The sequence below is a fragment of the Xenopus laevis genome, chromosome 8S (genome assembly GCF_017654675.1).
Source record: "Xenopus laevis strain J_2021 chromosome 8S, Xenopus_laevis_v10.1, whole genome shotgun sequence".
Lineage (NCBI taxonomy): Eukaryota > Metazoa > Chordata > Amphibia > Anura > Pipidae > Xenopus > Xenopus laevis.
Window position 1 is genome coordinate 100744018 of NC_054386.1, and position 24630 is coordinate 100768647.

At 39.6% G+C, this 24630-nt stretch overlaps 1 long non-coding RNA gene and 1 pseudogene across 1 annotated transcript; one reads left to right on the top strand and one right to left on the bottom strand.

Annotated features, from left to right (window-relative positions):
* The first annotated feature begins 12607 nt into the window (after positions 1 to 12607).
* On the top strand, positions 12608 to 15925 carry LOC108700611 (annotated as a pseudogene).
* Positions 15926 to 17338: 1413 nt separating this feature from the next.
* On the bottom strand, positions 17339 to 23223 carry LOC121397589. The gene is made up of 6 exons (XR_005963773.1): positions 23138 to 23223; positions 22401 to 22436; positions 20735 to 20770; positions 20014 to 20145; positions 18025 to 18050; positions 17339 to 17743 (listed from the first exon to the last, which is right to left on the bottom strand). It is a non-coding gene; the product is annotated as an uncharacterized LOC121397589 (long non-coding RNA).
* Positions 23224 to 24630: the final 1407 nt, after the last annotated feature.

Consider the following 24630-nt stretch of genomic DNA (forward strand, 5'->3'; position numbering starts at 1 on the left):
TGTGCATCTCAGTCCCGGTTTCAAAAACATTTATGAATCCCTTAAGAACATCACAAGTAAAGAGGATACACTTAAATCTCTGGAAGAGATCAAGTTAGCAGGAGATTCTATTTCAGAAGCTACCACTGCTGTATTTTTGCCACTGGAAAGTAGAGGAATGTATAAGCTTGATAAGGCTGAAAAGGTTTCATATGTGGGTCTTGCGGGCCAGGCAACCTCACTTGAGTCAAACATCTCAGCACACCTGTCCTCCACCCAACCAAAGACCAGGTGGCCGAGTGGTTAAGGTGATGCACTGCTAATCCATTGTGCTTTGCATGGGTGGGTTTGAATCCCATCCTCGTCGCTAGCTTTACCATAAATTTGTTCAGAGCGCATGCTCTGAACAAATATAACAAGTTGCCTCAACGTCACCTTTGCTTGCTTGAACGTCCATTCTAAATATTGAATGGACAATGCATGGCAGTCTCCTATCAGTAAGAGCAGTGCAAAGAGGACAAGGTCCATGCACCCAAGAATCACTTTGGACAATAAGTGCTTTCACGAGCGGACTTGCACCTACTAAAGGGCTACAGCAAAAAAATGGCTTGACAGAAAAGATCTTTATGGAAAAAGAAATATTGAGAAAATGTATCCATTCAAATGGAAAATGATAAAATAATCAAGTTTAAAAGCAAAGAACCAAGGACAGAACACAGACCCCCTGTGGTACTAGACTAACAACCTTGCTCCAATGAGAAAGTCTTCCATTTACCATCAACAATCACAGAGCTCAGCCAGTTTAGTAGTTTATTTTACTACACGTAATATTTCATCTTAGAACAACCCCTTTAACCACAAAACACGTGTAACTGCTTCAGCATAGGGGCGCTGTGGCTTAGATGGTTAAAGCGCCTAGCTAGTAAAGAGGAGATCCTGAGTTTGAATCTCAGCAGTGCCTTTAAGTGATTGGACCTCCATCCCCCACCAGGTAGAAGTCAGCCCCCAAAAAATCCCAGGACCCTTCCCAGACAAATTCTATGCTCAGAGCAGAGAAGAAAGTCCCTTGCATACAAAAGGCTGTCACTGCTCCCCTCCTGATGCAAGTAGTCCAATAATTCTGTCTAGGGAAGTATGAAAACCTTGAAGGTCCAAATACACAGTTGGAAAACAAGCTCTATTACTGCAAGACAGGACAGACACACAAAAATAGTTGACAAAGAAAACATGTAACATGTAAGACCCGGCAAGGGAGACATATGACATAGGCTTACTCACGTCATGGAGTCTTTAACATGTTGGTCTCCAACCCCTTGGGTGTTGCTCCGAGTGACATCAAAGCAGGTGCTTCCTTTTGAATCCCTGACATGAAGACAAGCTTTAGTTGCATAAAACCCATGTGTGCTGCCAAACAGAGCCTCCTGTAGGGTGCAAATCTACATGGGGGCTGCCAATTGCCAATCATATCCTATATTTTGCACCCCGAAGAATGTTTACATGATTATATTGCTCTCCAACTATTTTTGTTTTTTTTATCAACAGCAACAGCAAAACAGATGCTTTATTTATTTATTAAATACAGAGTCTTGTAGAAGCTTTCAGTAACACAGAACAAGAAACTGTAATGTGTCAGAAACAGTTTCTGTGCCGTTTTTTTAGTACTTGTGCTGGTTTCTTATATTTGTTACAGACCAGACAGTGAGTATTATTAGGTTCTTGTATATTTCTTCATATACCAAATCTTGAGCCTTCTATAATTACAAGGTACCTTCTCCAGGATTGCATGCAGCTTGTTATAGATTTGCTTGTGATGGAGATCAATGTAACTAAAGAGCTCCACAAGAGTTTTTCTGGCCAGTTTCAAACCAGGGACCTTTCTCTTGTTAGACGAACGCGATAACCACTACACTACAGAAACTGCATTTGCCCTGCCTTCCATATAAAACTGAATAGCACTTGAGATTTTCCATGCCCTGTAGTTTGGGAAACTACAATGTGACTGTAATAAACCTGTTGAAAATTTCAACCAACTTGTAACAATGAGCCAGCAGATGGCGCAATATGTTTCTGTATAAAAGTTCTATTGTTGAGTGTGTGGTGAGCTTGAGGTGGATGCCGTGATGTCATCTGCATCGGCCCAGAGTCTTACAAGTGTGGCACGCAGGATCCTAGTTGCTGCTCTATACTGGCGAGATGGATCAGGCTGGCTGCAAATGAGCGGAGCCTAAGGTAAGTATGTGAGTACTAATCTTTTTTATTTTTCTGCCAAAGGAACTCTGGCTATTCTGAGTATTCTGTATTCTTAAGAGATGCTGCCCTCTCTGAGGAGCCTAGAAAGAAAAGGGAGAGGCATAATGTTGAGAGACATTGAGAAGACAAGAGAGAGTGTCAAGACTGCTTTGTGGAATTCATGTCTAGACAGTTGCCAAATACTGGTCTGTGGAGTCTGTGGAGAAGTTTGTTGTCTCTTCTACTTCAGGAGCATTTCCAGACCAGCACACTCTCTTAAATTTCAATGTATACATTTTGACACCAAAAAAATTAGAAAATTAGAATTTGGATTTACTTTTCTACCCTAAATAAATCTGCCCCTAAATTTTAGACGTGCAAACTTTGCCAGCATAAAGGCAACATATTAAGTGGGAAATGCTTTTCAAAGGTTTAACACAGAATCAATAACTTGGAATTTAGGTTGGCTGATAGAGTGTCGTGCCACATGGAAATGTGCCGGAACCGGTAATGCAGTCAGTTCTCTGTGTATTGTAGACTTATGCTTAGAGATACGGTCACGCACCTTCTGTGTGGTCTCACCCACATAAAGTAAACCACACGGGCATTTTAACAGATAAACCGAGAAGGACGATTCGCATGTGTAATATTTTTTTATCTCGAATTTATTTCCCCGGTGCGGGTGATAAAAGACACTGCCTTTCGTAACAGAGTTACACTGAGTACAATGTAAGCATGGGAAAATTTCAAACTTAGGGTTTTGTAAAAACAACTGTTTAGACTAGAGGGAGTTTGTTAGAGACTGTAATATGTGCCAATGCAGCAAATAATATTGCCGACACATCTGCTGGCTGTGGTATATTTGCTTACAAACATTAATCTGTCTGCATTCCATGTCTCCCTTTTTGCAAAAGAAAGTAGATTCATATCCAGTATATCACGGGGATATCCTCTCTCTATAAAGTCATTTCTCCAGCCTCCTTTTGCAAGTCATTGTCATCGCTAACTATACGTTTCAACCTTGTACACTGGGTAATCAGTAGCTTTCCTGAACAGATCCGTCTTTAGCCGTGTGCACACTCTAGTAAGTTGGACATCAAGAAAGCTTACAGTGACCCTAAGACATGTACTTGTGAATTTCAATGTATCCTCCATATTATTAAGGAATGTGTGGAATTCAGTTAGAATGTCCAATGTGCCATCCCAGAGGACTATCAGGTCATCTATATAGCGTATATACAGGATGCAATGTTCCTGAACAAGTGAATTAGCATATACCATGGTCTGCTCTAGATGTGCCATGTAGAGTTGGGGCTGCGTTACTGCCCATGGCAGTGCCCCTCTGTTGGATATAATAACTATCACCAAACATGAAGTTGTTTTGATACAGTAGAAGTAAATCCAATAGAAAGCCTTTCTGTGTTGGGGTACACTCTGTTTTGTCCAAATGATAACTTATAGCTCATAGGCCAGACTCATGTGAGATAGATGTGTATAGGCTGGTTACATCAAAACTTGCCAATATTATATCATGCTCAGGGAATAATATATAATAATGTTTTAAGAATGTTGAGTAGGTGTGTGGTATCTTTAACAAAGGATTTGGTGTTTTGTACCAGGGGTTGCAGCAACTTATCCAAAAATATAGCCAGGGTACTTAGCCAACGGAGCAACACTACTTAGTAGGTCTCACGCCGAGGGCTAAAAATTATATATAAGGGGCTCAATTAAACCTGAGGGAGCACGAAGGATATTACATCTGATTTAAGAGCTCGCCATTATGAAATCAAAGTGAAGAGGAATGATGAATGTGGAGGGTGGAGACACAGGAAGAGGAGGAGCCCCAGGAAACACTTCATGCATTTGTTATACATACCTCCCAACATTTTGGAAGTAAAAAGAGGGACAAAAAATGTTTTTGTAGTGCAGCAATTTTTTGACCACACCCCTTTCTGTGGCCACACCCCCTAATTACCATGTTTGTTTTACAAAATTTGGCAGGTTATGAAAGTTTGAAAATATTTCTCCTTATCTAAACTGTGTTTTTGTGTCTCAAAATTGTTACAAAGTATCTTATTTGCACCTGTTAGCTGTTCTGGGCTCTCTGCTAAAAGCCAATTAAGTGAGAAACTTTGTTTCTTTTTCTGGCTGTTCAGTGCAAAGAAAAGAGGGACTTTCCAGTACAAATGAGGGACTGCGGGTTGAGCTGTCAAAAGAGGGACTGTCCCTCTGAAAAAGGGACAGTTGGGAGGTATGGATGATATGACATATTGTACAGCTTACTAAGCGATGTCATTTTCTATCTTCCCTAGTTTTATACCTTCCCCTTTGTTAATAAAACTGAAGCTCAATAACCTGTGTCAGTGGATTAATGAAGGAAGGAGTTTAGCTGCACGTCAAGCAACACACTAGCCCAGGGTAACACGTAGTGAGGACAGAACAAGTATATTCCCACCATGTTTAATTGTACCTTCAGTGTGTAGAATGTACGATGGAGTAGCATGTGCTGAGATAAGGGAAAGAGAAGTCACTGCAAGGGAAATAGAACCACACGTTGTGGCCCCTTGTGCATCTCTCCATCTCTTCTCTCCATGTGTAGCTAAATGTGCGGAGATATTATAAAGAAGAACAAGTTATAGTCATTATACTCACAGATCAGGAGCAAGAACATGAGAGCTGACATGGTGCTTGTAGTGAAGGGGAATGACTTCAATCAGACTCCTACACCTCTTCCTTTATGTCTGTGTGTGTCCGAGTACCTGCTGGACACAAGCTTTTTGCTATTTGTAACTCAGGAAGTTTAGCTTCTTATCTTGCTAAATAAATATGCCCATCTGATAGGTGCTGCGTCCCAAACACATTGCTCAGATGAATTAGCCACTGGAAACCACTATTTTACCTATGGGCTTAGGGGACTGTTCCTGCTGAATTGTGCTTAGTACAGGGAATACCTATGCTGCCATAGTTTTATGGGATCTCTCTGTACAGACTATGAGCAAACTTAGGGGACTGTTCCTGCTGAATTGTGCTTAGTACAGGGAATACCTATGCTGCCATAGTTTTATGGGATCTCTCTGTACAGACTATGAGCAAATTTAGGGACTGTTCCTACTGAATTGTGCTTAATACAGGGAATACCTATGCTGCCATAGTTTTATGGGATCTCTCTGTACAGACTATGAGCAAATTTAGGGACTGTTCCTACTGAATTGTGCTTAATACAGGGAATACCTATGCTGCCATAGTTTTATGGGATCTCTCTGTACAGACTATGAACAAACTTAGGGGGCTGTTCCTGCTGAATTGTGCTTAGTACAGGGAATACCTATACTGCCATAGTTTTATGGGATCTCTCTGTACAGACTATGAGCAAACTTAGGGGACTGTTCCTGCTGAATTGTGCTTAGTACAGGGAATACCTATACTGCCATAGTTTTATGGGATCTCTCTGTACAGACTATGAGCAAACTTAGGGGCTGTTCCTGCTGAATTGTGCTTAGTACAGGGAATACCTATGCTGCCATAGTTTTATGGGATCTCTCTGTACAGACTATGAGCAAACTTAGGGACTGTTCCTGCTGAATTGTGCTTAGTACAGGGAATACCTATGCTGCCATAGTTTTATGGGATCTCTCTGTACAGACTATAAGCAAATTTAGGGGACTGTTCCTGCTGAATTGTGCTTAGTACAGGGAATACCAATTCTGCCATAGTTTCATGGGATCTCTCTGTATAGACTATAAGCAAACTTAGGGACTGTTCCTGCTGAATTGTGCTGCCCCCTAATCTCATTTTGACTGCAACTACAGGACAGGTAAGCACAGGGACATGTGTTTATTGAAAGATGTCTGTGACGGAGGCAGGGGACCTGTATGGAGGTTGCACTCCCAGCAGAGGCAGGTGGACCCAGAGCCCAGACCACTTGTGGTGGAAGCCTCGGTGGGCCTCCTACCTGCCAGTCCAAAGCTAATCCCCAACCAGTGGCTTGAGAGCAACATGTTCCTCACCAAACCCGTTGGACGTTGCTCCCAGTGGTTTCAAAGCAGGTGCTTATTTTTGAATTCCAGGCTTGGGATGTAGGGAATCCAGGATTTGGTTCAGGATTCTGCCTTTTTCAGCAGGATTCAGCCGAACTGAATCTGAATCCTAATTTGCATATACAAATTAGGAGCAGGGACGGAAATCGTGCAACGTTTTGTCCCAAAACAAGGAAGTAAAAAATGTTTCCCCCTTCCCACCCCTACTTTACATATGCAAATTAGGATTCGGATTCAGTTCGGTATTTGGCTGAATCTTTCGCGAAGAATTCGGGGGTTTGGCCAAATCCAAAATAGTGGATTCGGTGCATCTCTAATTTTAAGTTACAATAAGTCCAACCATTTATTTTTTTGATGTAAGTATTTCCAAGTGAAAACAGGTTACAATTCTGAGTCTAGTTTTATGTGGGGGAAATAGTTATGGGGTTGTAAATGGAGCAGTTCCTCACCAGCACTCAGGGCCGCCATCAGGGGGGGACAGGGGGGACAAGCGTACCGGGCCCGGGCATGAAGGGGGGCCCCGGCAGCGCTGCATTTTTTGAAGATCCGGGCCCCCCCTACGAGCGCCCGAGCCGTACGTCTTGCCTCTTGCGTTGCCGAATGCGGAAGTGTCGAAAAGCCGAAGCCGATGCACCGAAAAGACCCGAAGTCACAAAAACAGCCGAAGCCGAAGTCCTGAAGCGGCGCAAAGACCCGAAGTCACGAAAGGAGGCGAAGTTGAAGTACTGAAGCCATGAGTTCAATTCTACTGAACACCAGTTTGTGTTTTTGTTTTTTTTTTTTAATCCCCTGGCCACCAATGTATTATTTTAATATTCTATAGGTCCCTGCCACCAATCTTTTTTTAAAAACTTTTTTTTTGGCGCCCCAATTTTTTTTTTAACTCGTAAGGGGCCCCTTGCCACCATTGTTTTTTTTTTTAAAAAATTAATTTTCTTTTTGGTGGCCCCAATTTTTTTAACTTGTAAGGGGGGCCCTGCCACCAGTTTTTTTTTTTTTTTCAAAAAAAAATTATTTTTTTTTCAAATTTTTTTTTGGGGCCCCAATTTGTTTTTAACTTATAAGGGGGCCCCTGCCGCCATTGTTTTTTGTTTTTTTTCAAAAAAAAAAAATATTTCTTTTTCAAATTTTTTTTTGGGGCCCCAATTTGTTTTTAACTTATAAGGGGGCCCCTGCCGCCAATGTTTTTTTTTTTCAAATTTTTTTTTTGGGGCCCCAATTTTTTTTAACTTATAAGGGGGCCCCTGCCGCCAATGTTTTTTTTTTTTTTCAAAAAAAAATTATTATTTTTTTCAAATTTTTTTTTGGGGCCCCAATTTGTTTTTAACTCATAATGGGGCCCCTGCCACCAATGTTTGTTTATTTTTTAGTTTTTTTTACATGTTTTTTTTGTTGGGGCCCCAAGTTTTTTTTAACTTATAAGGGGACCCCTGCCACCAATGTTTAAAAAAAAAAAATAATTTAATTTTTATTTTTTGGGGCCCCAATTTTTTATAAATAGCATCAATAGCTTTTTACAACTTGTGTGGGGGGGGTTACTTTTTTAGCGCTGATGTCTGTGTGGTCTTTTAACTGTGATGTGGAGTGGGCGGGATATGGGGTGGAGCTTGGTCGTCAGTGTGGGCGGGGCCCAGGGGGCCCCAAAAATTTTGTTGTACGGGGCCCCGTGATTTCTAATTGCGGCCCTGCCAGCACTTGTAGCTTCACTTGTTCCACATTGTCTTGTAAATCGGACCTTGGTGTTACCATTGTTAATCTTTGTATTCAAATGCACATCTAGCGTTAGGTGCCAGTTAATAACTGCCCACATATCAGTGAGGTGAGCGCTGTGTCTGACAGTTTCCTGTGCACAAAATTCTATTTTTGAAATATTATCTTGACACGGACTGAGCCCTTCACCACAGGAAACTGACACTCACTGATCATCGCCGTGCGAAGGTACAATGTCCGAAATACCCACGGCAATAATCTGTAAGTAGAATATCATTTTTTGTTGGGGAGGTTAATCATATCTCAATGCAAGAAATATATTGGTCGCTTATTTGGGAAAAACACCAAGAGAGGTGTTACCTGTGTTAAAGGGAAACTATATATATAAAATACTAATGTTTTGGTACCTCACTCCTGCTAGACTACACATAATGTTTCCTACCACCCCTCAAACCTGCTAGAGAGGAAGGGCAACACTAGACACCCTATTACATCTGTTTTGTTACTGATAAAACCCCTATGGGAAGAAGCAAGAGCCTTTTGGAACACATTGACCCTATTCAACTTGATATACTCAACTTTAAGAGGTGGTAATTAAAGGACACAAACATTAATAAATGGGAGAAGATTAACCAGAGAATTGAAAATAACAAGTGTTTTGAGGAAAATCTAGCATTAATCCGAAACAAAATACCACAATTTCTAAAGATATGGGGGGTCACTTATAAAGTTTGCACAGCGCAGATTTTTCGCAAATGGTTGTATCGCGCATGTTTTTTCTTGAACGCTAATATATTGCACTGCTCTGCCCGTCTTTCCGGTTTTTGCGAATTCAGTGTGAATAAATTTGCGCAAATGAGAAGGGAGTTTGCGCAAGCGCACCCAATGTGCGAGCTTTTGTGCGTGAAAATAGCGTTGACAGTAACTTAAATTCGCAGTTTGCAAAACTGTTTTGCGAATATTTTATCCACCACCAAAGTTGTGGCGTAATTGAGTCGCAGAGTGTGCGCATAAATATTCGCAATTTGCGAATGGTGACATATTTAAAAAGCTCCTATAGACATTCACATTGTGGAAAAAAAATCGCAATTCTGTTTGCAGCCTCTTATTCAGCTTTATAAATAGAACCATGCGCAGGGCAAATATATTCACTTGGCGAATCTGCCCTGCGTGAAGTTTATAAATGACCCCCATGTTCTTCATGGGAAACACGGCCTCTCCCATCAGCACCCCAATTCTTTTTGGACATGGCTAGGAGCAATATTAGCTCTATTAGTCATCTCCCTAAATACTTTTGCTCAACCAAAGCTCATCAGTCTGGTTTAGTTTACTCTAATCACTGTGTCATGTTATGATTGCTGCTTTTATGTTTCTCATTTTTCCTACTATTTCTAAAGTTTTCTGATTTCTTTTCCTTGCTTCTTCCCACATGATCATCTTGAACACAATCCCCTAACTTGCTTGTAGCATTATAACTGCACAAATAATGCCAACTGACTAACCTATATGCAAGAACGTATTTAATGTTATGCAGACTCGTATAATCTGATATTAATATAACAAATGTCATGGATATCATGTTAGGCTTGATGCATTTCTCCAAGAAATTGTTATGACCCCCACCCATTCCAACGGATTCTTCTCTGTATGATCAGTGTCAGAAGGATGCCAGGGGCCCACCAGAAAACCTTAAAAAACCATAGACCCACTTCCTAAATGATTCTTCTCCTCCTCTCCTCATTAAACCTCTTTATTCTCCTAGTCTTATTGTTTCTTTTTCTTATATTTTCTGATTATACTCTATTCTTCTATTATTAAAGGGATCCTGTCATCGGAAAACATGTTTTTTTTCAAAATGAATCAGTTAATAGTGCTGCTCCAGCAGAATTCTGCACTGAAATCCATTTCTCAAAAGAGCAAACAGATTTTTTTTATATTCAATTTTGAAATCTGACATGGGGCTAGACATATTGTCAATTTCCCAGCTGCCCCTGGTCATGTGACTTGTGCCTGCACTTTAGGAGAGAAATGCTTTCTGGCAGGCTGCTGTTTTTCCTTCTCAATGTAACTGAATGTGTCTCAGTGGGACCTGGATTTTACTATTGAGTGTTATTCTTAGATCTACCAGGCAGCTGTTATCTTGTGTTAGGGAGCTGCTATCTGGTTACCTTCCCATTGTTCTGTTGTTAGGCTGCTGGGGGGGAAAAGGGAGGGGGTGATATCACTTCAATTTGCAGTACAGCAGTAAAGAGTGATTGAAGTTTATCAGAGCACAAGTCACATGACTTGGGGCAGCTGGGAAATTGACAATATGTGTAGCCCCATGTCAGATTTCAAAATTGAATATAAAAAAAAATCTGTTTGCTCTTTTGAGAAATGGATTTCAGTGCAGAATTCTGCTGGAGCAGCACTATTAACTGATTCATTTTTAAAAAAAATTTTTCCCATGACTGTATCCCTTTAAGCCTCTTCTTTTTTTCTCATAAAGAAATTGGGAATAACCATGAAATAGGGAAAATGGTTAGAAGTAAGAAGGCTCTGACATCTGGTCCCATTGGGAGTTTTTCTGGTATCCCAGTGGGCCAGTCCAACACTGCACGGAGTTTAGTATCATCTATACACAATATATCATGTCAGACCTTATCAGAAGGTTCAACGACCTGTTCATCATCAGACCTAATTGAGTTATTTTGGGTTATTAGGCATTTCATAAAGGACATTCATCTTGTTATGGTTCGGATTGTCTAATGGGTGATATGAGGTTATCAAAGAACTACCATAATATATATATTTTAGAGTCTGGCTCTCCAGTTTGCTTTACCTTAGTGGAAAACTCTTTTCTATTTATTTTCGATAGTGCTAATAGCATTTATAGGAGTAATAACTGCCGTCAAGCCTTTGCCAGACAGTAGTTTCAGGGCTGATGTTGGAGATATAAACATGAAGCTATTAAATTAGATTTATGGTTACCCTGAACACTGTATCTTATTTTATTCTGACTTTTTACACTGGTATCTCTTTATTTATATAAAAAAACTACTTTTATTAACAGGGAATTATCTCCTGTTTGCAGCACTTTTCATTGAAACATCAGGTAAGATTTTACTTAAAGGGATACTGTCATGGCAAAAATGTTTTTCTTCAAAAGGCATTAGTTAATAGTGCTGTCAAAAGAGAAAACTGATTTTTTATATTTAATTTTGAAATATGACATGGGGTTAGACAGATTGTCAGTTTCCCAAGTGCCCCCAGTCATTTGACTTGTGCTCTGATAAATGACAGTCACTCTTTACTGCTGTACTGCAAGTTGAAGTGATATCACCCCCTCTCTTCCCCCCAGTAGCCCATAACCAGATAGCAGCTCCCTAACACAAGATAACAGCTGCCTGGTAGATCTAAGTACAGCACTCAATAGTAAAATCCAGGTCCCACTGAGACACATTCAGTTACATTGAGTAGGAGAAACAACAGGCTGCCAGAAAGCAGTTCCATCCTAAAGTGCTGGCTCTTTCTGAAATCACATGACCAGGCAAAATAAGCTGAGATGCACCTACACACCAATATTACAACTAATAATAATACACGTATCCTCCTAATACACGTATCCTTGCTAAGTAGTATGAGCTGCAACTTGTTTGCAATGCAACAATATGAACTCAAATTTGCATCCATTTGGTGAAAGCTGAGTGCACTTTTGAATTGGGGATTTTATCACTTATGGTTTGCCAATGCACCCAGCTTCCATAACAGCGTTAGTGTCAACTTAAAGTCTGTCGTATCCAGCACAAGTTTGAACAACACATTCATTGTTTATATTATTGTAGACATTTGTATTACATAGTTACACCTTGATGAAAAAAGTCCATCAAGTCCAACCCCTCCAAATGAAAACCCAGCCCCATACACACACCCCTCCCTACTGTCACATAAATGATATATCCCCATATCTATACTAACTATAGAGTTTAGTATCACAATAGCCTTTGTATTATGTCTGTCCAAGAAATCATCCAAGTCCCTCTTATAGTCATTAACTGAATCATCACCCGGCAGTGCATTCCCCAACCTCACTGTCCTCACTGTGATGAACCCCCTACTCTGTTCCTTTAAATGAAACTTCTTTTCCTCTAGTCTGAAGGGGAGGCCTCTGGTACGTGATTCTCTTTATGGGTAAAAAGGTCCCCTGCTATTTGTCTATAATGTCCTCTAATGTACTTGTAAAGTCTAATCATGTCCCCTCACAAGTGCCTTTTTTCCCCCAGAGAAAACAACCCCAACCTTGTCAGTCTCCCCTCATAATTTAACTCTTCCCTCCCTCTAACCAGTTTAGTTGCACTTAGTCTCTGCACTCTCTCCAGCTCATTTATATCCCTCTTAAGGACTGGAGTCCAAAACTGCCCCCATACTCCAGATGAGGCCTCACCAGGGACCTATAAAGAGACACAATTAGGTTTCATCCCTTGAGTTAATGCCCTTTTTTATACAAGAACTTTATTTGCTTTAGTAGCCACAGAATGACACTGCCCAGAATTAGACAACTTGTTATCTACAAAAGCCCCAAGATCCTTCTCATTTAAGGAAACTCCCAACACACTTTAATGTATAACTTGCATTTATATTATTATTCAGCATTAACTGCTGAATTAAATTAAATTAACCTTAACTCTGTGTCTGTAGGAGCTGCTGTGAGACCTGTGATTTCCTCTCCAAACTGGAACCCAATATTCTCAGGAGAATCTGTAACTCTGACCTGTAATGTGACTTCTACTGCTCAAGAGAACCTGAGATATTCCTGGTACTGGGATGGATCCCGGATGCCTAGGTATCAACAGGATCTTATCATTCAGTCTGCCAGAGAGACAGACAGAGGGGATTACCAGTGCCAGGCCGGTGCCAATGAGAGAAGTGATTCGGTTACACTGGATATTAAGTCCAGTGAGTAAAAAAGTTTAGATCTAAACATCATCTACACACTTCAATTACAGCTTGTATAACATTTTCCTTTATTTTTAGATCTTCTCATCCTTCAAGCGCCCCCTGCTGTCCATGAAGGAGACTCCCTGTCTGTCAGGTGTCACAGTCGGCCTGGATATAATACAAGAAATACAGCATTTTACAGTGATAATAATTATTAATAAGATCATTCAGTCCTCAGTCTCTGAGTTGCAGATAGGAAGAGTGGATGTTACTGCATCTGGTACATACGGCTGTAGGAAAGATATTTATTATAATTCTCAGTATCAGACTATTTACGCTGAACTTGACATCACAGTCTCAGGTAAAGTCCAGTCTTAAAATATGCCACATTAACAAATCTCAACACTGTTTATTAAACTTTACATTTTTTTCAAAGGGGAAAAAACGCTAATATTTATAGGGAAGTGATTTGTTATGCTCCAAAGTTGTTAAAAATCTGAATGTGAAAAATACTCCAGCTAAAAATCAAAAAGTCAACAGCAGGTGCCCCTTTTACAATATGGAGATGTTTCTTGTTTTCTTACAGCGTTTCAGGCTGTTTTCGTCTGAAAAAGTAAAGTTTTCCAAGCGTGCAATCAAAAAGGTTGCACAATTCACTCGGCAAATTGAAAAAGTTGCACAATTTTGTTGCTACTTTTTCTCACACCGACTTTTTTGATCTGATTTATTGGTAAATTAAGGGGATGTGGGTTATGGAGTTTGGCTGAATTTTTTTTTAAATAGAGTGAGACAAAGAATTTCTATTCTTTATATATCTCACTTTCTGTGTCAATCTTTTAGTTAATAATAGTCTTGTCTTAGCAACGATGTGTTTGATCGGAATTCTAAAATGTAAAAATGAAGCCACATTCTAGTTCCTGATCCCTGGGAGCACAATCAAAACATTGTGATTCACTAAGAAGCCTCTAAGTAAGCTGCACCTTATCTAACAAGCTGCAGCTGGGGGAAGACATGAGTTTGTTCATGCAGATGACTTCTTAGCAGATTAATGATTTGTTCTAATTTTGCTCATACAGAAGCATTGTTACTATTTCTAGTCATTTCAGAACATGCCCTCTTTAGTGCACTAATACCCAAAATCTCCACGTATATGCTTGTTAGCACAAAGTGGATCCAGGCATTCATTTGTTTGTCTATATTTACATGTAGGGTGCAATGTAATTAATAACAATATGTTTATCACAACTCCTATTTATTCAGCTTTGAAGGGGAAATGTTGCCTATTTTAATATTCCTTAAATGCATTATTTCATGTAAGAAAGGAAAACATATAGCTAGAATACATTAACATGAAATGTTGGGACAAGCGTGTTATGAAAGAAAATATTTGGTTATTTCAGGTGTTTTGCTGTTATTGTATTGTGTTATTACAGAGCTCTTCACTGTCCCACAAATAAAAGTGAGTCCAGATCAGGTGACAGAAGGAGATCACATGACCATAACATGTGACACAAAGCTCAGCCCACACAGAGAGACTACAGAGCTGCAGTTTGCTTTCTACAGAAATGAGCACAATGTGCAGGGATTCAGTTCATCCAACCAATATGGAGTCCCCTCAGCTCAGCTGGAGGATTCTGGGAATTATATCTGTGAGGTACAAACTCCAACCGACACTGTGAGGAAGAGGAGTAACATGGCAATTATCCAGATACAGAGTAAGATCTGCCTATTATCTCTTTCCCTCTTGTCTTAAAGGGATACTGTCATGGGAAAAACATTTTTTTTCAAAATGAATCAGTTAATAGTGCTGCTCCAGCAGAATTCTGCACTGAAATCCATTTCTCAAAAGAGCAAACAGATTTTTTTATATTCAATTTTGAAATCTGACATGGGGCTAGACATATTGTCAATTTCTCAGCTGCCCCAAGTCATGTGACTTGTGCTCTGATAAACTTCAGTCACTCTTTACTGCTGTACTGCAAGTTGGAGTGATATCACCCCCTCCCTCCCCCCCAGCAGCCAAACAAAAGAACAATGGGAAGGTAACCAGATAGCAGCTCCCTAACACAAGATAACAGCTGCCTGGTAGATCTAAGAACAACACTCAATAGTAAAATCCAGGTCCCACTGAGACACATTCAGTTACATTGAGTAGGAGAAACAGCAGCCTGCCAGAAAGCATTTCTCTCCTAAAGTGCAGGCACAAGTCACATGACTTGGGGCAGCTGGGAAATTGACAATATGTCTAGCCCAGATCAGATTTCAAAATTGAATATAAAAAAATCTGTTTGCTGTTTTGAGAAATGGATTTCAGTGCAGAATTCTGCCGGAGCAGCACTATTAACTGATGCGTTTTGAAAAAAAACATGTTTTCCGATGACAGTATCCCTTTAAAATTAACCTCAAATATCTTAAAAAGGGTAATTGATTCTGCTTTGCATCATGGGATACTGATATAGTTGAAAAGATTGATCATCTTATTTCTATAAAAAAGAGATAATGATACAAACACAAAACAAAGAAAGAAAGAGGCTGATGTTCTTCTGCTTAGGAATAAAATTAGAAACCTTTCTCACATCTTTCCTAAGCAGAAGAACATCAGCCTCTTTCTTTCTCCTGACAACTTCCTTGACTACTTGCTGGTCAGACTGGTGGGAAACTGACCAGCAGGTGGCGCTGTTGTAACACAATTCATTCATATTAACAGCACATGTATCCCTTAATATCTTGGAATAAAAACAAAATAAATAATGAATGTAAATGACAAAAGTGCTTAGAATAGCCCCCTCGTCAATTTTACATTTACTTATTTTAGAGGTTTAGCGATCCTTTAAGAAGTTTTGATTTGACTTGCCAAAAATATTTGGCTCAGCCCTTGAGATTGCATATTAACTTTATTCCTCTTGTTTCTAGGCAAACACCAAGTTATTCTGCGGTTAAATCTCCTGAGACTGATATTGTCTTTCCTAATTTGTATCTGGACCGTGTGTTTGATCTTTCACAACATAAAGACACATGGAACTAGGGAACATCCAATGACACAAGGAGATTAGACTCATCGCTATCATTTGCTTTATTGCACGGTGGGGTCCACCACATAAATTTTTGGAAATACTGATCCGCCTTGATAAAATACGTTTATATTGATAAACTAGCTGTTAGGAGTAGCGATGGGCGAATCTGTCCCATTTCGCTTTGCGGAAAAATTCACAAATTTCCTGCGAAATTCGCAAAACGGTGAAAAAATGTTTGCAGCAATTTCACAAATGTATTGACCTGCTATCCCACAGTCACACTCCCTTCCCAGAGACTATTATCCACTGTTACTATAGACACATCTCTCCCTACTATACCTGCTATCCCACAGTCACACTCCCTTCCCAGAGACTATTATCCACTGTTACTATAGACACATCTCTCCCTACTATACCTGATATCCCACAGTCACACTCCCTTCCCAGAGACTATTATCCACTGTTACTATAGACACCATCTCTCCCTACTATACCTGCTATCCCACAGTCACACTCCCTTCCCAGAGACTATTATCCACTGTTACTATAGGCACCATCTCTCCCTACTATACCTGCTATCCCACAGTCACACTCCCTTCCCAGAGACTATTATCCACTGTTACTATAGGCACCATCTCTCCCTACTATACCTGCTATCCCACAGTCACACTCCCTTCCCAGAGGACTATTATCCACTGTTACTATAGATACCATCTCTCCCTACTATACCTGCTATCCCACAGTCACACTCCCTTCCCAGAGACTATTATCCACTGTTACTATAGACACCATCTCTCCCTACTATACCTGCTATCCCACAGTCACACTCCCTTCCCAGAGACTATTATCCACTGTTACTATAGACACCATCTCTCCCTACTATACCTGCTATCCCACAGTCATACTCCCTTCCCAGAGACTATTATCCACTGTTACTATAGGCACCATCTCTCCCTACTATACCTGCTATCCCACAGTCACACTCCCTTCCCAGAGACTATTATCCACTGTTACTATAGGCACCATCTCTCCCTACTATACCTGCTATCCCACAGTCACACTCCCTTCCCAGAGACTATTATCCACTGTTACTATAGACACCATCTCTCCCTACTATACCTGCTATCCCACAGTCACACTCCCTTCCCAGAGACTATTATCCACTGTTACTATAGGCACCATCTCTCCCTACTATACCTCTACTCTTATACTATAGGCCAACCTCATTTTCTGCTGGATAATTTGTGATGACCCCTAACCTTAGTGTCACCCCCTGTGACAAGTTTGAAGTCCTAAATCATTGTTGCTATTGACAAGCTGACATTTTAGGTCAGTGCAATAAGTTCAGTATATAAAATATGATATTTTTAGCCACATTCTTTTTTAGGGGTTTGTTCCCCTTTAAAGTAATGTTAAGGCACTAGTAAGGCTACAATATTCCAGGATTTATTACATAAGGCCCAGTTAAAATTAATAAAACACAATATGACATAACCAACAAGCAAAAGTGCTACAATTCTTGGAAAAATTACATTTATAATTAAGAATGTTTTATTCAAAAGAATATTTGCCAAAAATGAAAGAAATACTAAGGGTGCCATATTATTACAGAATAACATGTTATTTGTTTATGAGTCAAATATTTACTTTTACTGACAACCAAAAACTCTATATATGGAACAGTCACTTGTAACAGTAACATCAGACTGAGTTTCCCAGTCGATGATGATACAGATCACGTGTGGTGCCCAACTATCTCAACGATGTCCTCACAAATTGGCAGTTCTCCGTGGCTGATGGGTCATCTGGTCATTGTACCTTTTAGTGATTCAGATTGTAGTATAACTCATATTCGTCCTGGATTAAAATGACACACATAGTGCAGTTGAGTGACTACAAGTTTGCAAATGAGTCGCTGTTCATTCATGAGAGACCCATGAGAGACCCTGGAAAGACCTTTCATTTATCAATTAGTCAATGTTGTCCCAACTACAACTCAATGTACAAAATCTCAGCCCATTTTATATTACTCGCCACCCATTTCTATTCATCTTTATGGATCCACCAGCTTCTCGGAACTAGATCTTTTACATTCCCAGTCATATAATACTGAATAACCAGTTATTTATAATACTTACATTTCCTGTATTTGAAGACTCAGAGACTGAAAACAAAAACAATAGAATAAAATTACAACCTGTGGATTCTACAGATCCGCATGACCAGATTCATATTACAATGTAATGGCAATATAGCATAACCCTTACCCAGTATAACATTGATAATTCCAATTGAAATTATTTGGAATCTTGATTTCATACATTTAGGGGGTTATTTATCAAAATCCGAAAATATCTCATTATTTTTCGGAAAACTACTCCAACCAAATCGGCACAGTTTCTTTCCCCTTATTAATCAATACATTTTTCTGAAAATTTCTCGTGTGGGAAAAAACTCGAAAAAAATCATGAAAAATTCTAAGGGGCCCATTTACTTAGCTCGAGTGAAGGAATAGAAGAAAAAAAACTTCGAATTTTGAATGTTTTTTTTTGGCTACTTCAACCTTCGGCTACGACTTTGACTACGAATCGAACGATTCGAACTAAAAATCGTTCAACTATTCGACCATTTGATAGTCAAAGTACTGTCTCTTTAAAAAAAAAACTTCGACCCCCTACTTCGCCACCTAAAACCTACCGAAGTCAATGTTAGCCTATGGGGAAGGTCCCCATAGGCTTTTTAAGCTTTTTTGGGGTCGAAGAAAAATCGTTTGATCGAATTGGGGTAAATCCTTCGACTTCGATATTCGAAGTCGAAGGATTTCCATTCAGCAGTCGAATATCGCGGGTTAATTAACCCTCGATATTTGCCCATAAGTAAATTAGCATCTTATTGTACGAATTTTTCAGATTTGACTCCTGCAAACTCCGATTTTTTACCAAAAACCACAAACTCTTTGGATTACTGCACGAAACCCAGGATATCTTCGGGACTTCTCCTAAGCATTTAGCATTAAAATCTTTTTAGATAAATCTTTGCATTGGCCTTTGATCTACTAATGTACGTAATATAAGGCTGTTAGGGTATTTATAGGTGTCTTTATTCTAAGTTGAAAAAAATGATTGTAATATTTTCCATAACAAAATTGCCTACCTATGAATCTTCTCACATTTTTCTATATACCTCTAGTACACAGGTGCCAAAAATTAAACTGCTTGTTTGAGTTGGTATATGTTGGTATATTTTGTACTTCTACCTTGAGTTTTATATATTACAGGAATATTGTAATGCTTTACAGCAGCTGCCTGGCATTGAGAAATGCTGCTATGATCTATTACTGCTAAATGATTGCTTATGCCATGTGAAGATGTGGAATTTTCTCCCTGAGTTGTTTTGGCTGACACATTTAAGAAAGGGTTGGACGACTTTTTAGGGAATTCATGGTTATGGAAGATACTGTAGCTCATAGTACAAGTTGATCCAGGGACTGGTCCCATTGTCATTTAGAATTCAGGAAGGAATTTTACCCCTCCTGAGGCAAATTGAAGAGTCTTTTTTGCCTTCCTCTGGATCAACTAGCAGTTAGACAGGTTTTATGTAGACTTCAAAGGTTGAACTTGATGATTGTGTGTCTTTTTTAGGGATGCACCGAATCCAGGATTTGGTTCGGGATTCGGCCAGGATTCGGTCTTTTTCAGCAGGATTCGGATTCGGCCGAATCCTTCTGTCCGGCCGAACCGAATCCGAATCCTAATTTGCATATGCAAATTAGGGGCGGGGAGAGAAATTGCGTGACTTTTTGTCAGAAAACAAGGAAGTAAAAAATGTTTCCCCTTCCCACCCCTAATTGCATATGCAAATTAGGGTTCGGATTCGGTTTGGTATATGGTCGAATCCTTCGTGATGGATTCAGGGGTTCGGCCGAATCCAAAAAAGTGGATTCGGTGCATCCCTAGTCTTTTTTTAACCTAAATTACTATGTTACTATGTTTCTATGTTTCTGTGTTCATAGAGTAACTATATCCAGAGCCAATGAGCCTTAAACACATCAGACATAGTTATCTTATATTCCTCAAAGAACTTCAAGAGTGAAGGTCAAATGAACATCACATACAAAAGAAACTCACCTGCTCTGCGATGACGGCTGCAAAGCAGCAAACATATTCTGTCTCTGTGACAGAAGACCAGGGCAGCAGTAATGAGACAAATGGACAGCAAGCTCACAATGACCCTTATGAATGGAAATGGGTGATTTGTTGCTATAATAAAAAATAATTCAGTAAATGTTTATAAGGAAATTAATTCTAAGCCACAGTATCCTCTGTTATGGAAGATATTTTTCTACTTAGCTATTGCATGTTCTTCAAGACTGGTGTAGCACCTCTAACAACAGGACTTGGCAGAACCACTCATGGACTATCATGCCCAAGCACAAAGCTGGATGGACCAGGTTTCAGTCATCTATTTGGTGCATTGTATAGATCAAATTAATAATTTGCATTGCTAAAAATGCTCTAGTGGCAAATATCAGGCACCGAAGTTGGAAAAACAGAAGTAAAAGTGACATTTTCATAACAGGGAGATAATGATGGAATAGTTGAGGCAACACCTGCCTGAAAGAGCTTGCCTTGTACTTTGTTGGCTGGTTTGATCGGGCAGGGTAATGCTTTGAAATGGCTACACAACATTGTTAAAATATTTAAAAATGCATTTACTGCTTTGAGAAAAAACAATGGTAGAATTTATTATTTGCAAGGCACCCAGTGTCATATACTATTAAAAACTTCACCGTAAAAATAATGACATTATCCCTTTAAAGTCTTGAAGCTTGTCACAGTAGTTGGTTACCTGTGGTCTCATTGGTATTTGCAATGTTTATGGTTTCTGTAAGAAAATAAATTTCTAGTAAAGGTAATGGGAAGTAAATCATGAAAGCATTTAAGCCCCACACCCTATTCTATTAAAAATGTATCTTCATTAAATAGTTACTAAGCTATGTATACAGAAAAAAATAACAGTTTCGAATCTCTGCTTTTTTACTACTCTCATCAACCAATTTGCCTCCCTCTGATAAAAACAGACTACACATCTTGTTTAATTTTTTTACTAACTCTCCCTTTCCCCTATCTGACCATTACCTACTTTCCTTTTATATAACATTTTCACCAGTGCTATCACAACCATCTCTCTTCACTCATACGCCCAGAAACCTTAACACATTGCATCCTCAACACTTATCAACAGTAGCAGCACAACCAATCTCTCATATGAACGACCTCTCTTGTCCGAATATGGCAGCTTCTCTCTACATCAATGCTCTCTCAACAACTCTTGACTCCTTTGCTCATTCTACCACCGTCACAGTCGACAAGCTAAACCCCAACCCTGACACACTAGTTTAACTCTGTACCTTAGAAGATGTAGTAGATGAGCTGAATGACAGCGGAGAAAGTCACAAACTGATCCTAACTTCATCCACTTCAAGTTCATTCTATACTTCTACAGTCAAGCTCTATCAATAGCTGAAGAACATTACTTCTTTTAACATTGCCCACATATAGTTACATAGTTAGTTACATAGTTAAATTGGGTTGAAAAAAGACAAAGTCCATCAAGTTCAACCCCTCCAAATGAAAACCCAGCATCCATACACACACCCCTCCCTACTTTCACATAAATTCTATATACCCATACCTATACTAACTATATGACCATATCTCAGTTCGGACACAGCCAAAACACTTATCCAGTCTCTTCTCCTGTCTTGAAAACTACTACTCCTTGCAGGTATTCCAACAACAACTCCACAACATCCACAACTCCAATCTTTTCTAAATTCTGCTGCTAGACTCATTTATCTATCTCACCGCTCAACATCAGCTGCTCCCCATACATATAACTTCACTGGCTCAGAATCTCATCTAGAATCAAATTCAAACTACTCACACTTACATTCAAGCCCTTACCAATGAAGTTCCTCCCTATATTACATCTCTGATCTCAAAATACAATCCTTCACTCAACCTTCAATCTGCCTCTGACCAACACCTCTCTCCTCCTCTCATCACATAAACCAAGAAGCCCATTCTCTTTTACAAGACTTTACTCAGACTTCTGCTTTTCTCTGGAACTTTCGAACTCGAGCTGTCAGACTTTCTCCTTCCTTTCAAACTTTCAAGCGCTCCCTAAAGACCCACCTGTTTAGGGAAGCGTATTCAAGGTATATTAATTAATCAGTCATTGGTCAGCTGTATCATAAATCACAAATTTGTTTCTAAAATCCATATGTCTTATGTCTTGTACCATAACCTTTAGTTTGTAAACTCTCCTGAGTGGCCCCTCTCATCCTATTTTACTCTGTAAACCCTGTTTGTTATTCACCATTTGTTCCCTGTTTATTATAAACGAATGTAAAGCACTATGTAATTTGTTGGCGCTATATAAATAAATGATGATAATCATATATTTGAAACATGAACAGTGTGAACATAGGGTACAATAAGTAAAAAGTTACCTAGAGTAATACTGTTAAATACAGTGTTTCTGATTCCTTTAAGAAAAAAAAACAATAACATTAGTGGGAGTGAACTGAATGTAGAAAATATGAGTCATGTTAACTGTTCTTATGAGGTGGTTAAAGCAAACGACCGTTCCATTTAGAAGTGAGAAAGGGAAATATATATACAATGAACAAATGCACTAGTAAGTTTTTGAGTCCAGCGAACCTGTGTTCTGCATATTATATTAATATAAGTCAGCAATTACTGAACTTTTTCAGTTCAAGACAAAAGTTGAAGGTGTAACTTTTGGTCAGGTCCCTGCAAGCTAATAACATGTTTACAGATGTAGGAAAACATGTGTATCAGTCAACCGTAGTTCCAAGAATATTCAGGACAGCCAATAGGATTTTACCTCAACACAAATTTGAACTGGGCTTTCAGGTGTTTCCTGGAGAGCAGGTGGATTTCCCAAATCTTACCCTAACTGAACTAAAGCTTTGTACCCTCTGCCACTGTTCTATGTCAGCTCCCCAGATCAGAAACCTCTGACCAACGTATGTAGCCTATATATTAATATATATTGATATTTAAAAGATAACTATAAACCACTTTGTCAGCTCTTATCATCTGATTATCATTTACAGAAGAGGGGGACAAGAAAAACCACATTTGAAGTCCATGGTTCTTTAATCTGATATTTGTTGTGTTAGGGAAGTCTGACATTCACAGCATGGGATATTGCTTTGCTTACCCTGTACCCAAATATATGACCTTCTGCTCCTCTTCCTCACACTGCCGGATGGAGTTTGTACCTCACAGGTATAATTCCCAGAATCCTCCAGCTGAGCTGAGGGGACTCCATATTGGTTGGATGAGCTGAATCCCTGCACATTGTGCCCATTTCTGTAGAAAGCAAACTGTAGCTCTGTAGTCTCTCTGTGTGGGCTGAGCTTTGTGTCACATGTTATGGTCATGTGATCTCCTTCTATCACTGGATGAGGGTTAATTTTTATTTGTGGGACAGTGAAGAGCTCTGTAATAACACAATACAATAACAGCAAAACACCTGTATATATTTTCTTTCATAACATGGTTATCCCAACATTTCAGTCTAGAAAATGCAAACAATTTGCAGATCAAACTACTGAGAGTTGACAACATTACTGCACTTCAGTTTTCCCCTCATAAATCTTGAGTAATACAAATCCAGCAAATTTAATTCTGAGTCTCCACAATGCTGTAATGAAAAGGTAATTTGACTTGCACCAACTGGGTCATACTGGGCCAGGGGGACACGTGGGCCCTGCCAGCCCAGATCTGCTCCTTTGCGACTAGTAGAGCCGCTTCCTTCCTGGACTCCCCCCGCAAAGGTACCAAATGTGTGCAAAGAAGGTACACGTGGGGGTGGGTAAGGGGAAACAGAGGGGGATTTGCCCTGGGGATGGGGGTAGCAGAAGGCAAAGCAGAGGAACCCTTGGAGGGGTATAATACCCCAGAACACATGGCAGGATAAATACAGTGCCAATTCCATGTATAATACCCCAGAACCCACAGCAGATAAATACAGGGCCAATTCCATGTATAATACCCCAGAACACACAGCAGATAAATACAGTGCCAATTCCATGTATAATACCCCAGAACACATGGCAGGATAAATACAGTGCCAGTTCCATGTATAATACCCCAGAACACACAGCAGATAAATACAGTGCCAATTCCATGTATAATACCCCAGAACACACAGCAGATAAATACAGTGTCAATTCCATGTATAATACCCCAGAACACACAGCAGATAAATACAGTGCCAATTCCATGTATAATACCCAGAACACACAGCAGATAAATACAGGGCCAATTCCATGTATAATACCCAGAACACACAGCAGATAAATACAGGGCCAATTCCATGTATAATACCCCAGAACACACAGCAGATAAATACAGTGCCAATTCCATGTATAATACCCCAGAACACACAGCAGATAAATACAGGGCCAATTCCATGTATAATACCCCAGAACACACAGCAGATAAATACAGGGCCAATTCCATGTATAATACCCCAGAACACACAGCAGATAAATACAGTGCCAATTCCATGTATAATACCCCAGAACACACAGCAGGATAAATACAGAGCTAATTCCATGTATAATACCCCAGAACACACAGCAGGATAAATACAGAGCCAATTCCATGTATAATACCTCAGAACACACAGCAGATAAATACAGGGCC